The sequence below is a fragment of the Cervus elaphus genome, chromosome 1 (assembly GCF_910594005.1).
Source record: "Cervus elaphus chromosome 1, mCerEla1.1, whole genome shotgun sequence".
Taxonomy (NCBI): Eukaryota; Metazoa; Chordata; class Mammalia; order Artiodactyla; family Cervidae; genus Cervus; species Cervus elaphus.
This window is the reverse complement of record NC_057815.1, coordinates 13,454,827-13,470,623: the sequence shown is the minus strand read 5'-3', so window position 1 is coordinate 13,470,623 and position 15,797 is coordinate 13,454,827. Positions and strand designations below refer to the sequence as shown.

Sequence of the window (15,797 nt, the reverse complement as noted above, 5' to 3'; positions counted from 1 at the left end):
AAAAAACCTATTAATTCAGCTGTCCCACTGAGACTTCTTAGATTCTATAGTGTGTTCATGTGCATTTAAAGTACATATGGCACATAACTAAACAAGAGAAGTCTCAAATATCTGATAGAGAACACCCTTTGTGGATTCCACACAAAAGTGTAAATAAAACAGGCACTGTGAGGCACAACGCGTCACGTCCAGGTTAAAGGCAGTGAACTGAGAGCACACACTCCCCCTCCACCCCATCAGCGCCCCAGGTGACGGCGGGGCACACACACAGAGGGCAGAAAGGGATCAAGGACAGAGACAGGGGTGGTCACCACTGGCAGAGGAATTCCACTCTATTTGGAAGACAAAGTACATGCTGTGAATCAAACAGGTTGAGACGCTCCAGAGGGCACAGAGCATATAGGGTGTAATAAAGATACACCACTCAAGGGAGAAAAACAGTCACAAATCCCACAAGAGAAACAACTCTGTAAGAAAATCACAGATAGAACAGGCACGAAACTAAAACATAAAATACTTTCAATCCAGTAACAGATATTAAGGGATAAAAAGGAGGCATTTTGCCTAAATGCTATGATTCATTGCGTAGCTTTAAGATCCTAGTTCAGTCACTCAGTCGTGTCCGACTCTTTGGACCCCATGGACTGCAGCACGTCAGGCTTCCTGTCCACCACCAACTCCCAGAGCTTGCTCAAACTCATGTCCATCGAGTCAGTGATGCCATCCAACCATCTCATCCTCTGTCGTCCCCTTCTCCTCCTGCCTTCAACCTTTCACATCATCAGGGTCTTTTCCAATGAGTCAGTTCTTCACATCAGGTAGCCAAAATATTGGTGTTTCAACTTCCGCATCAGTCCTTCCAATGAATATCCAGGATTGATTTCCTTTAGGATGGACTGGTTGGATCTCCTTGCAGTCCAAGGGATTCTGAAGAGTCTTCTCCAACACCACAGTTCAAAAGCATCAATTCTTCGGCGCTCAGCTTTCTTTACGGTCCAACTCTCACATCCACACATGACAACTGGAAAAATCATAGCTTTGACTAGACAGACCTTTGTCGGCAAAGTAACGTCTCTGTTTTTCAATATGCTGTCTAGGTTGGTCATGGCTTTTCTTCCAAGGAGCAAGCATCTTTTAATTTCAGGGCTGTAGTCACCATCTGCAGTGATTCTGGAGCCCAAAAAATAAGTCTCTGTTTGCCACTGTTTCCCCACCTATTTCCCATGAAGTGATGGGACCAGATGCCATGATCTTAGTTTTCTGAATGTTGAGCTTTAAGCCAACTTTTTCACTCTCCTCTTTCACTTTCATCAAGAGGCTTTTTAGTTCATCTTTGCTTTCTGCCATAAGGATGGTGTCATCTGTGTATCTGAGGTCACTGATATTTCTCCTGGCAATCTTGATTCCAGCTTGTGCTTCCTCCAGCCCAGCGTTTCTCATCATGCACTCTGCATATAAGTTAAACAAGCAGGGTGACAATATACAGCCTTGACGTACTCCTTTCTCAATTTGGAACCAGTCTGTTGTTCCATGTCCAGTTCTAACTGTTGCTTCTTGACCTGCATAAAGATTTCTCAGGAGGCAGGTCAGGTGGTCTGGTACTCCCATCTCTTTCAGAATTTTCAATAGTCTGTTGTGATCCACAAAGTCAAAGGCTTTGGCATAGTCAATAAAGCAGAAATAGATGTTTTTCTGGAACTCTCTTGCTTTTTCAATAATACAATGGATGTTGGCAATTTGATCTCTGGTTCCTCTGCCTTTTCTAAATCCAGCTTGAACATCTGGAAGTTCATGGTTCATGTACTGTTGAAGCCAGGCTTGGAAAATTTTGAGCATTACTTTGCTAGCATGTGAGATGAGTACAATTGTGAGGTAGTTTGAACATTCTTTGGCATTGCCTTTAGGACTGGAATGAAAACTGATCTTTTCCAGTCCTGTGGCCACTGCTCAGTCTTCCAAATTTGCTGGCATATTGAGTGCAGCACTTTCACAGCATCATCTTTTAAGATTTGAAATAGCTAACTGGAATTTCATCACCTCCACTAGCTTTGTTCGTAGTGATGCTTCCTAAGGCCCACTTGACTTAGCATTCCAGGATGTCTGGCTCTAGGTGAGTGATCACACCATCATGGTTATCTGGGTCCTGAAGATCTTTTTTGTATAGTTCTTCTGTGTATTCTTGCTACCTCTTCTTAATACCTTCTGCTTCTGTTAGGTCCATACCATTTCTGTCCTTTATTGAGCCCATCTTTGCATGAAATGTTCCCTTGGTATCTCTAATTTTCTTGAAAGAGATCTGTAGTCTTTCCCATTCTATTGTTTTCCTCTACTGCTTTGCATTGATCACTGAGAGATCCTAACACTGGACCTATAGGAAATCTAATCCTAACACCCCGTCTGGTCTGGCACTAAACAGGTAAACTTATACAGAGTTTATTGGCCTTTTATTACAGATAAAGCACAGATAACAAGTTGTAGTTGCACACTACAAAATGGAAATACTACTAACCATGAAGATGTAAAATCAAGTGTAGCTAATAGAAACCAACTAAAAGTGGATGGTGGGGGGGGTGTGAGTAGATGGAAGGAAGAACAAAGGTATTAATACCCTCATTTTACAAAGTAAGGAACCAACGAGTATTGCTGAAACGTGAAGCAACGAGCAACAGTGGCTTAAATATACTACTTCATTTAGAAAGACAGCCAACACTCTTTTTTTAAGTATTTGTTTTAGTTGGAGGCTAGTTACTTTCCAATATTGTGGTGGTTTTCGCCATACATTGACATGAATCAGCCACAGGTGTACATGTGTCCCCCACCCTGAACCCCCCTCCCACCTCCCTCCCCATCCCATCCCTCCAGTACTTTTTAAAATATATGAATATCATTAACTGGGAGGCGGGAAAAGAAAACAGGTGAACAAGCTGGTGAACATCCTCAAAATTCACAGCAAGAAGACAAAAGGTATTATTTAACAATTCAACAAGTAGGTATAAGTCTATTACTTAAGGTCAGGTAGAGTCAGCTAACAGGAACTGCCACAGGGAAAGTATCTCAACAGAAAACTGCTACTTTGTAATCAAAATGTCTCTGTGCTGTTTAATTTGCCAGCGGGAACATGAAAAACTTTTATAAACATTTTTTTATTTAAGCATAGGTGATTTACAATATTGTGCTAGTTTCAAGTATACAGAAAAGTGATTCAGATATATGTATCTGAATATGTGTGTGTATATTTGTGTGTGTATACATACACATACTCTTGTTTTTAAACTCAGAAAACCAAAAGAACAGGGATTCAAAACAGTATGCTCACAGTGTCAAAGAAAACAATTTTACTGTAAAAGAACTTCCTAGGGATTTTCAAATAATTCATCTTGCTTTATGCTTATACTGTCCCTTTGGTTTAAAAAATTGATGTCATAATTTTGTCACAGAATTCTGTAATGGAACTTGAAACCCCTCTAGATGTCTATCATTCTAAATCTAATTATTCAATACAAAAAGCAATTTACTGATAAACTTGACAATTTGGAGCAGTGAGTCAGTGCATTACAATATATTTTGAGCCACTGCTACCAAAGAATGGCTGTATTTCTCTTGACAGAAAAGATTATACTAAGAATTGCTATTTAAACGGTTGCAAGATGTCCTGCTGTTTTCAATGACAGCAATTCAATTCTATCTCAAAAGTTGTGATCATGGTATGTATTAAGTTTCTCAGTCTTGACATGTGGGGTAATAAGGAAGGCAGCTATTTCAGGCACTGTCCCTTAGGGTGAGGAAAAATGAAAAAGTATCAGTAATTTACACTTACAATGCACCTTTTACATGATGATCTTAGGCTATTAAAAGTGAATTAAATAAATCTCACAGAATTCTTTAAGTACTACCATTTTATCAGTTCCCATTTAGGAAACTCAGGCTAGTAACTGCATGCTGTTAAGGTGAAAAGACAAGCAATTATCTTGCTAAGTCAAACAAACAAAACAACATCTCCTCTCTCTTATGAGAACTTTTAAGACAAAATTATTTCTTTAGAAACAAATCCACTAGACAACTGTCTATATCTCCAATTTCTGTCCAGCAGTGCCACTTCCTTGGTTGTCATGATACATAAGTCAGCAACTGCACATGGTTACTGAAACAAGTCAGAAGCAAAATGCAGACTAAATTTCAGTTTGTACGACTTCACCTGAAACCTTAAATGTTCCAGGAACGGTAGGAGTTTACATGTGACTGTCATCTGCTAAAAAGAAAGAGGAGTGGGGGGCGGGGAAGGGGAGATAATTATGACTCATTCAGACTGAACTGAAGACCACAGCGACAAAACTGAACCCAAGTGGAGAAGACATGAAGCACTCGTTTTAATACTAACATACTGAATTAATGGTTCAGAAAAATGAAGCAGTATATATACCGACGTGTCTCAAACACAAACACATATTCAAGCTTAAAGAAAATTCAGTAACTCACTCAGGGCCAAGTAGAACATGAATATATGGACTTGGGGATTCACAAAGGTATTTTCTTAACAGTTATTTAAAAAAAAAACTTCATCCACTTAGATGACTTTCTACATTCCCCTATGGTCTGCATTCCTCAAAACCTTCCAAAATGAACTCATTCTCAAAAGAAAACATCATGTAACTAGTTACTAAAATTTCTTAAATCTCAAAGTAATCTCTGAATTAACTTAGAAAACACAGGGCCACTGCAAGTAATAAATCCAGAGTTTAATTCTGAGTGGTGCTACATACTGTGCACCTATGACTCCAAACAACTGCTCGATTTTTAAGACAACCTAAATTAATGATTCTGCACATCAACTGTAAACTGCATCCTGATTTCAGGAACATTAAAAACTTAAATGAACATTCAGAATCAATAAAATACAATAATTACAAAAGATTATCTATAAAGAGTACTTCATTCTCATGTGGAAAAGAAACAGATTAGCCCATATAACAAAATATCACAGTCAAATATACTGAAATCAACCTCCCAACCTAACAACAATTTAGAGTCTAAAACCAAATATCATTTCTAGGACAGTATTATATTGTATCCAATAAAATCACATCAAATTATGAAGAGAACAGACCATGCTAAAAGCATTCCGATTTTTTAAGAAATAATTTCATGCCAAAGAAGAGCAAAAATGCATCAAGAAGTAACTGTAATCTCCCTCTTAACTCTGAAACAGACAAAAATTAATTTATACCATTGTTTAAATAAAATTCCAATTTAATATTTTCTGTATCCAATATTACTTTGCCATAACACCTGAAAACTGAGATTTTTTTTGCAAGAAAACACATTTCTACACCTAATGATTAATTCTACAATTACAGCATATTTTATGCAACTGAACACCTATGTGCAAAGTACTTTTCTTGAGTTACTATAAAATGTATATATAATTACAGCATCTGAGCTTTACTATTTTAACAAAAAGCACTAAGTCCTCATAGCATTAACACAAACTTCATTTTTCTAAAATTTATCACATGGACTTAGTAAAATACTATTGTAGGCTTTAACTGGCACAAAGTCTAAGAACGACAGCATCAGTGTATGAAACCTTTCTGTGTGCCAAATAACAGCTTGATCACTTTCCATCCTCACGCTGGCCCTGCGAAGATGGGACTATTTCTGTCTCCATTTCACAGATGAGAAAGGTGAAGCTTGGAAATGTTAAACTATGTTTCTAATATCACAGAGCAACTAAATGCCAGGACCTAGCATTAGGTCTAACCCAGATTCTGTCTCTCCAGTGCAAGCTCTGCACTGCTGATTAACTCTCCCACAAAATGACACTATTTGGAAAAGATGTCTCATCTGCATAAAAATCAATTATCAATAATAATAAGTGAGAATTTTATTGTGAAACTACCTCCACCTTTGATCTTCTGAACATATCAGTACTAGGATTCTAATCTCTGGGGAAGATCCAAGCCTCACAACAAACCCTAGGTTCTAAGGCAATCAGTCAATAAATACGACCCTACTATGCAAGGCACATGGTGAATTAAAACTATGTTTTGAGTCCCTGTCATCAAGATTCCCAATGTTTTTCCTCAGTTGTTAGAGCTCAGACAGAGGGACTTCCCTGGCGGCCCGGTGGCTAAGACTCCACACTCCCAACAGGGAGCCTGGGTTCCACCCCTGGTCAGGGAACCAGACCCACCTGCTGTGACTACAGAGATCCCGCATGCACAACTCAGGCCTGGTGCAGCCAAAACAGACACCTACTTAAAAAAAGAAAGGAACCTAAAGCAGAGATGGGGGACAAAATCAACTTCCACTATCAACTAGACTGGGGAGAAGGAAAGGAACAGAGTTCAACTTTTTAGTATTGGGTTTTTGTCTTTTACCTGAAAATTTGCCGTGAAGCAGCATTTTATATTCAAAAAAATAGTAAATGCCTAAACCCCCTCAGACACTCAACCATAAGCCACCCAGAAACTGTGTAGAGGAAAGTCATCAGTCACAGTCTGAAAATCACAGATTCACAAGAATAAATTTGCCAACGGAGTGACTTTTTTTCAGCCAGGAAGCAACTTAAAAGGCATTTCTTACTTTCCCCAATGCCGTACTACTAATTCCTATCATGTGCCCATCAGACACTGTCCTGGATTCTTCACACACACACACTCAGAAATAAACTTTATCCCCAATTTAAAGAGTGGGGAAAAGGAAAACTAGGTTTGAATACGTAATCTCAACTTTGTACACACTGTGGGAAAACGAAGTAAAGAAAGACTGTTACCGAACAAGCCTCACCCAATCCCAGCTTTCACACATGGCCCAGTTTCCACTCCCCCGGCAGACTGCGGGCCTTGCTCCGACGCCGGCACGATGCCCGGCCGCGCTCCACGGGGCGCCCGCCGGTGGGGAGCACTCCCAGACGATCGTCCTCCCCGGCCCCCACAGCACCCTCACTCTCAGGGGCTGTGTGCGCCTAGTCGCTCAGCCGTGTCCCACTCTTGGCGACCCCACAGGCTCCTCTGTCCATGGGATTCTGCAGGCAAGAACACTGGAGTGGGCTGCCTCACCCTCCTCCAGGGGATCTCCCCGACCCGGGTCCGCGCTTTGCAGGCGGATTCTTTCCTGTCTGAGCCACAGGGACGCCCTCAGTCAGGCGGGCCGCAGTCTGTACCTGAGGATCTCCTGCCCACGCACACCCACGCACCTCCCTTCCTTCCTCTAAACGTCCTGTTTCTCCATCCCCGCTCCGTTCCACCCTAGTCCACGGCATTCCCTGCAGCCGGTCGTTCTGCGCTGTGACCGGGCAGCTGGCCGGGCCCTGAGCCGAGGCCCCTGGAGCTGCGCTGTGCCCGCAGGAGCGCATGGGGCCCTCCCCGCCGTCCAATACAGAGGTTAGAAGGCCTCAAGTCCCAGGCCGTCTCACTTTCTCACGGCTCCTTCAGCAGAGGGCGGGCATCCGCAACCCGCTTCCAGGACAGGGAAGCTGGCTACCCGAGGCCCTTAGAATGGACGGCGCACTCTAACAACTCTCCCCAGAAAGGCACGGCCTGCAGGGGGCCTGACAGAGGTCTTCCCAACCTGTGGACTGACTCGACCAGAGAGAAGCAAGCTCCTCCAGCCCACACGGGTACGACCTCTGGGATGGGTTCCCTCATCCACACCAACAGTAAAGGATGAAGCTGTCACTCAACGGTCAGTCCACAAGGCCCCAAATTCTCAGACAGTACATCACAGGGCCAGGAAAGACTACTAGATTCAATTCACCTTTAGATTATTTACCAAGAGATATTCTATAATGTAACAGTATTAAAGTGTATATTCCCTCTGCTGAGTCCAATGACATGCCAATCACCCTAAGCAACTGATGTGGCAGCAAAGAATCACCCAAAATATCCTGCTTCCAGATCTACCTGTTCTCTGGAGGAAAAGAAAATCTGTTATCAAGACTAAACCACTGCCTGATATAATGAAAACGACATGCATCTGTTCTTCAGTTCAGCTCAGTCGCTCAGTTGTGTCTGACTCTTGGTGACCCCATGGACTGCAGCACACCAGGCTTCCCTAGCCATTACCAGCTCCCGGAGTTTGCTCAAACTCATGTCCATTGAGTCAGTGATGCCTTCCAACCATCTCATCCTCTGTTGTCCCCTTCTCCCACCTTCAATCTTTCCCAGCATCAGGGTCTTTTCCAATGAGTCAGTTCTTCCCATCAGGTGGCCAAGGTATTGGAGCTTCAGCATCAGTCCTTCCAATGAATACTCAGGACTGATTTACTTTAGGGTTGACTGGTTGGATCTCCTTGCAGTCCAAGGGACTCTCAATAGTCTTCTCCAAAACCACAGTTCAAAAGCATCAATTCTTCAGTGCTCAGTCTTCTTTATGGTCCAACTCTCACATCCATACATGACCACTGGAAAACCATAGCTTTGACTCGGACCTTTGCTGGGAAAGTAATATCTCTGCTTTTTAATATGCTATCTAGGTGGGTCATAGCTTTTCTTCCAAGGAGCAGGCGTCTTTTAATTTCAGGGCTGCAATCACCATCTCCAGTGATTTTGGAGCCCCCAAAATAAAGTCTGTCACTGTTTCCATCGTTTCCCCATCTGTTTGCCATGAAGTGATGGGACCAGAAGCCATGATCTTAGTTTTTTTAATGTTAAGTTTTAAGCCAACTTTTTCACTCTCCTCTTTCACCCTCATCAAGAGGCTCTTTAGTTATTCTTCGCTTTCTGCTGAAAGGGTGGTGTCATCTGCAGATGTGAGGTTATTGATATTTCTCCTGGCAATCTTGATTCCAGCTTGTGCTTCAACCAGCCCAGCATTTCTCATGATGTAGTCTGCATAAAAGTTAAATAAGCAGGGTGACAATATACAGCCTTGACGTACTCCTTTCCCTATTTGGAATCAGTTATTGTTCCATGTGAATCCATCTGTTGTTCCATGTCCAGTTCTAACTGTTGCTTCTTAACCTGCATACAGATTCCTCAGGAAGCAGGTAAGGAGGTCTGTATTCCCATCTGTTTAAGAACTTTCCACAGTTTGTTGTCATCTACAGTCAAAGGCTTTAGCGTAGTCAATGGAGCAGAAGTAGGTGTTTTTCTGGAATTCTCCTGCTTTTTCTATAATCCAACAGATGTTGGCAATTTGATCTCTGGTTCCTCTGCCTTTTCTAAATCCAGCTTGAGCATCTAGAAGTTCAGGGTTCACGTATTGTTGAAGCCTGGCTTGGAGAATTTCGAGCATTACTTTGCTAGAATGTGAGATGAGTGCTATTGTGCAGCAGTTTGAGCATTCCTTGGCATTGTCTTTCTTTGGGGTTGGAATGAAAACTGATCTTTTCCAGTCCTGTGGCCACTGCTGAGGTTTCCAAATTTGCTGGCATATTGAGTGCAGCACTTTTACAGCATCACCTTTTAGGATTTGAAATAGCTCAGCTGGAATTTCATCACCTCCACTAGCTTTGTCATAGTAATGCTTCCTAAGGCCCACTTGACTTTGGACTCCAGGATGTCTGGCTCTAGGTGAGTGATCACACCATCGTGGTTATCTGGGTCCTGAAGATCTTTTTCGTATAGCTCTTCTGTGCATTCTTGCTACCTCATCTTAATATCTTCTGCTTCTGTTAGGTCTGTACTGTTTCTGTCCTTTATTGTGCCCATCTTTGCATGAAATGTTCCCTTAGTATCTTGAAGAGATACCAATTTTCTTGAAGAGATCTCTAGTCTTTCCCATTCTATTGTTATTAACTCCCACATTTCTCACTTTACTAACAGTGAGTGTAAATAATCATCCAGTAACTATTTCAATAGACTCCCACTTTTATTCTCTGCTGCTCAATAAAATAAAATAGTAATGGTCAAGGAACCATAAAACAAATTATCACACTTTTACATGCACTTTCCTATTCATAGTCACCTAACAATACATATACACACACTATGGATACATAGTTTATAATTTTGCCATGCTGTTTAACTGACTTTAAACACCAAAAAGTTCATATTGCATATAACTAAGATCATGAAAAAGAAATAACCTTGAAGAAGAAAAAATCCATGAACTTCATGGTCCATATCCCAGAAAAATGATTAAATGCAAGAGAAAGTCAGACTTAAGGTGATAAATTGATACTAAAAGCAAAGAAGTTCCCGTAACTGAGGTACCTTTTAGCACTAGTAGACAGTTTAGCAGCTGTTTTGCTGGATATCTTCCCCTCCTTCTTCTTCGGCTGAACCTGCTCTCTCTCTGGTTCCCACTAGACACTCTCACGCTGGTCTCCATCGGAGCTTCCTCCACTAGTGCCTGGACTGTCGTCAACTCTTTGTGCCTCAGTGGACATTTTAGATCCTGGATTAAAGAGTCAAAAAAATCATTTACTCAGTTGGGGAAGGACTGCAGAAAGGTCGCTCGAGAACAGAGAGAAAGTGAATCTTAACAGGAACCAAAGAAAACTCACTATAGAATGAATGACTTGCTCACTTTACCTAACAGCTTTGGGAGTTGCCAAAACTTTTCCTTCATCCATTCAAAATGTATTGAGAAAAGAAATGAAAACAAATATATATACACAATATGTTCACAGCAACACTATTCACAGAACCAAAAAGAGGAAACAACTCAAATACCCACCAGCTGACAACGAACAGATAAACCAAATGTGGGATATCCAAGCAATGGAATGCCATCCAGCCACATAAAGGAACGGAGTACAGTATGTGCAAGCTACACCGTGGATGAACTTTGAAAACACGATGTTCAGTGAAAGACACCAGGCACAAAGGGCCGCAAATGGCACGAACCGTCCAGAATCGGCGAGTGCGCAGAGACAGAAAAGTCAGTGAGTGATTGCCAGGGGCTGGGAGTGAGGGAAGAATGGGAACGGTACAAAGCTAAGAAGTGCAAGGTTTCCTTGTGGGGTGATAAAAATGTTCTTATATTAGATAATGGTGATATACAGCTCTAAATATTCTAAAAACCACTGAGCTATACATTTTAAAAGAGTGAATTTTGCAATACATGAATTATGTGTCAATAAAGCATCATCGAAAAAGAAAAAAAACTGCGCTACCCACCAGGCACTGTGCCGGGCTCTTGAGTCCTAGGATAAGCAAGTTGATTCAGTGGGTAAGACTACTTGCTAGGGGCTGTAACAGAGGTCAGTAAAAATGGCCAAAGAACACAGGGATAGAGCAAATGCTGGCACCAATACCACATGAATACATCCTCCGGCTGGGCTACAATTAAAATCCTCTAAGTCAGTCAACTGTTTTAAGTAACCTTTGTGATAACAGAAGAACACAGAGGCCTCCGTGATTCTAAATAGAAGCTGAACTGCAGGACGGTGCCAGCCCTGATCCAACAATTTACCAAGCAACCAGGTTCCACAGGAGATGAAGGCTGTATGGAGACATTAGGGGCCTGTCTTTCCCCCCACGGTCTGGATGAAACATACCTCGAGGCTTTCAAAGTCCCTTTGCTCCACAAGCAACTCTGATTACCAACTCAATCTTCTCAATATCTTGGTACATGGGTAAGCTGTTACAACCTAGATAATGCACAAAAAAATTCCAGTTCTCTCTTGCTAACAATCATTCTATCATAATTGATTTCTGAGTCTGATTACCATGAGTACATCCCCTGTGACCCAACTAGCTTAGACTTTACTGACAAATCCAAAACCGAACTGATAAAACCCATGCCCACACTCTCACCATGTTACTGCCACCTCATAACTACCGGAGCTGGTACACCTACCTTCTGGGGCGCCTCTCTTCAAAACACAGAACTACCTTTAAGGAGTGACATCAACACCACAAAGTACCCCTTTAAGAACCACAAATAAATGGGAACAAATTCCTTTTGAAAAAGATACTATGTAACTCTTAGTCAAATTAAGAGTTAAAACTGTATTTGCTGGATCAAAAATAAGACTTAATATGTAAGAGAAAGATACCTCAAATAAAGCACTGTTTGATTACCAGAACTGGTCCAAATGTAGAGCTAGCTGACCATAATTAAAATTCTTCCTCACTGAAGATTTAACTTATAGCTCGCTCTATTTCACTTGTAGCTTGCTCTAAATCAAAGTGATTTCATGAGACAGAACTTGAAGTGGTTGAAATGAGAAAGGTTAAGACAAACCTGAAGGAGAAGTGAGGACGCGGGAAGCAGAGCCGGTGAGGAGCCAGCAGAAATCCTGAGTGCCTTCACCAAGGCATCACCAGACACAGCCCCATCACCCTCAACAGCTCCCTTCCTCCACGCCAAAGAAAGAGAGGTCTGCCCAGGCAGCTCTGAAGCGGGGAATGCGATGGCTTTCCCCTGTAAACGAGCACAACCGTCTCCTCAGCTGGAGCATCTTCTAGGAGCACTCGAGTCACTTAACAGAATCCCGAGATTTTATATCAGCATGTTCCACATCCAGCTCAAACAGTCCTAACGTATTTCTTGCTTTCTTTTTTTTTTTTTTAATTTTTATTTCACATAAAATTCTCATCCTTGGATTTAATGCTGAATTTTTTTTCAGCTTACTTCTTTCAGTAAAAAAAAAAAAAAATATATATATATATATATATATATATATATATATATATATGAGTTTAAACCCTTGTAAGTATGTACATAAGAGCCTGTGAGAACAGCTGTGCATGGGAGTAAGAAAGAGAGTAATTCTTAGAGAAAGGCCCTCACATGCAGCAAAACGCTGCTGGCAATATTTTGAGATATGTGAAACGAGTGAGAAATCCTTTTATATGTCTTAAACTGGAAGCAATCCATTAGTTGACAAATACATGAAAACCTAAATGGAATAAAATTCTTTTTTACTGAAGCTCCAGTTTTAGTTTGATAAACTATGCCTAGAATTTCAGTTGCATATTACACTAGTTATAAAGCTACATATTCATCTTAATATTCTTATTTATGTGTAATTACATAATATCTAATAATGCCATGAGCATATATAATTACTTAAAAGACTACTCAGTGATATAATCTAAGCCACAGTCTGAAATCCACATTTCATAAACTGCCCCACAGTATCAGAAGACTAAAATTAGTCTCACTAGGGAACTATTAAAATACCCAAATAGATGTATAATTTCTACAGTTTCACAGTAAGGAAAAAAAATTTCCACTTTTGACCTAAGAAGCCTTATTTCATCCAAATCAACCTATGGATGATAAATTCACCTAAGGCCACAAATAACCACTATAAAAGAAGCTTTCAGAAACAAAGTTTTCATATCCTGTTCAAATACTAAGAGTAAGGGGAAGTTCTGTGGGTTTTATTAATAGTTTTTGAGTGTCTAATTACAGAAACAGTGTGGGGAAAAATTACTGCACTACTTAGGTGGCAACTAATTTTTATGAAGAAAAAATAGTCTATACACATTTTAATTAGCTGCAAGACTGGTGTTCTGTCTCTCTTAAAGTACAAATGAGTAAAAAAAAAACTTTCTGGGCTTCCCTGGTGACTCAATAGTAAAGAATCCGCCTGCCCATGCAGGGTTCAATCCCTGGTCTAGAAGATCCCACATACTGCAGAGCAACTAGGCCCCTGCACCCCATCTCCTGAAGTCTGCGCGCCCTAGAGTCGCGGGCTCCTCCGCCACCGACGAAAAGACCAGCGCAGAGCAGCCCGGGCTCGAGGCAACGAGGGAGAAGCCCCTGCAGAAACCAAGACTCAGGACAGCCAAAAATAAACCACTTTTTTTTTAATTTCCTGAATTAAAACTCTCTCAATGTTATCTTCAAGGGACTCCTGCGTCCCCAGCACAGAGGGTATAGGTTCAATCCCTGGTTAGAGAACTAAGATTCCACAAGCGGCAGGGCAGAGACAAAAGAGAAATACAGGAAGTGAATGTTATCTTCTAAATCAGCGCTTACTTTTAAGATGAATTCTTAAATAGCTAATTGGATCCAATTATCTAATCTAGAGTGAAGATAAACTGGAATCCCAGGGTTATAAACACAGAGCTACTCTTCCATGATAGTTTCAAAGATATTAAGATTTTTACTTTGCACTCAAATACTCAGTTTCTAAACATAAAATAGTAAAATTGAACTTTCCTCAAAGAAGTGTTAGATTAAAAGTCTGAATACTGTTCTTTCTTCAACTCAAAAATTATCTAAAAGGGAATTAGCTATGTATTCTATACGGTAAATTACAGTCCTGGAAATTAGCAACATATGAAAATAAACTCACATGTTCCATAGAAATGAGATGATTTGGTGATAAATATTATCGATAACATAGAAACAACTATAGTCACTCCGTGAATCCGGATTACCGTCCAGATAAGACGGTATAAAACTGTATAAAACTCGCAGTATAAGACTGCAGAAGCAAGTGTTCCTTTGAGCTTTCACAACAGGAAAACGCTTAATTCGGTCCTGTTTCTTGCCACTTGCCTTCCCAGTCGGGTTTCTAAACTTTTCTAAAATGTAAAATTAAATTATTTATATTACCTTTAACTCACCTGCAAGGATATTTATGCAGGAAATAATAGTGGAACACCCAAGATTTGAGGAAAAGGTGCTATGGTGTGGCGGTGAGCACCTTTCTATAATGGGGTATGACATTATATGCAAACCCTCCATCACTGGCATCAGCCCACAGACAAAACTCTCCAGAGCCAAAGGGCATCCAAACTGAGTCAACACAAATTTTTAGATTCCCAAGGTCCAGAACGAATTCTCACCTATTCAGAAGCATACTTTTTTAAGAATCGAAGATTTAAAAAAAAAAAAAAAAAAAAAACAACCAAGAAGAATTTAAAATCTTTCTGAAGGGCGAGATGGCAAGATACTCTTAAGGTAAACCCTACCATTTCCTTCTGCACTTTTAAATAAAAAAATATTTGCGTACACGCTCAAGAATACACAATGCAAAACGGTGAATCTGGGCAACATGCAAATGGGTCTAACAGCCACCAAGCCAGGACGGGGTCCTTGCAGAGCGGCCTTAATTTCCTTAAGAGAAGATGGATTGGACATTTCTGGTCGGTCGTGGGGGGGCGGGGGGCGAAGCCACAAGAAGCTCCGCTTCATCTTCATTAGAAATAGTAAAGGGCAAGAGGATGAAAACCCAGAGAGCGAGGAGATACGGCGGGAGTAGACGGAAGGGGGGCGCTGGGGGTGGAACCCGGCTTCGAACCGAGCCAGCGGGGCTGCGGAGGACCGAGACCAGGAAAACGGGCTCGGACCGCGGACTGCGGGCTTCACAAAGCGGGGACAACACACGGCCCGCCGCAGGGCGGACGCCGCACGGCCCCCGGCCGCGGGTGGAGGAGGGACCCGCAGGGACCCCGCGGGCGGCGATGATGGGGGGCAGATCCGCAGGGACCCCGCGTGCGGCCGGGCCGGCACTTCCCCGTGACACTCGTCCTGCACTTTCCCGGAGACTTGGTTCCGGGAGCGCTGGACAGGGAAGGGGCGGCGGGCGGCGAAAGACTGGGACGCGAGGTCCGAAGGGGGAGGGGGCGCCGGGGGGAGGGGAGGGAGGGGGAGGGGCGCGGGGCTTCGGGCACCTGAGCGAGGCCGTCCGCGCGGTCGCGGGATCGAGCCCCAGCCCGGGGACAGAACGCTGAGGGGACGCGGGGGGCAGGGGCGCTGACGAGGCCCCGGGGGTCGGCGTCCCCGCGGGCCGTCCGGTCTCCGAACCTGCACCCCCGCCCCGCACAGCGGACCGCCCGGCCACGCCTGTGCCCGCCGGACTCACCCCCGGCGCCGCCGCCGCGCCCGGCCGTTCCAGCTCCGGCTGCCCAGCCTGCTGCCCGCGGCTGGCGCTGTCGCCGCCCCTGAGT

General features: G+C 42.6%; 1 protein-coding gene and 1 long non-coding RNA gene across 4 annotated transcripts in view; both read right to left on the bottom strand.

Moving 5' to 3' along the window:
* Nucleotides 1–10,240, bottom strand: part of LOC122684512 — a 39,204-nt gene extending 28,964 nt beyond the window's left edge. The window contains exon 1 of the long non-coding RNA XR_006338076.1: nt 10,155–10,240. This is a non-coding gene — a long non-coding RNA (uncharacterized LOC122684512). The remainder of the gene's footprint in view (nt 1–10,154) is intronic.
* Nucleotides 1–15,797, bottom strand: part of LOC122683791 (poly(A)-specific ribonuclease PARN-like) — a 1,255,676-nt gene that overhangs the window by 134,816 nt on the left and 1,105,063 nt on the right. The gene's annotated exons all lie outside the window — the stretch shown is intronic.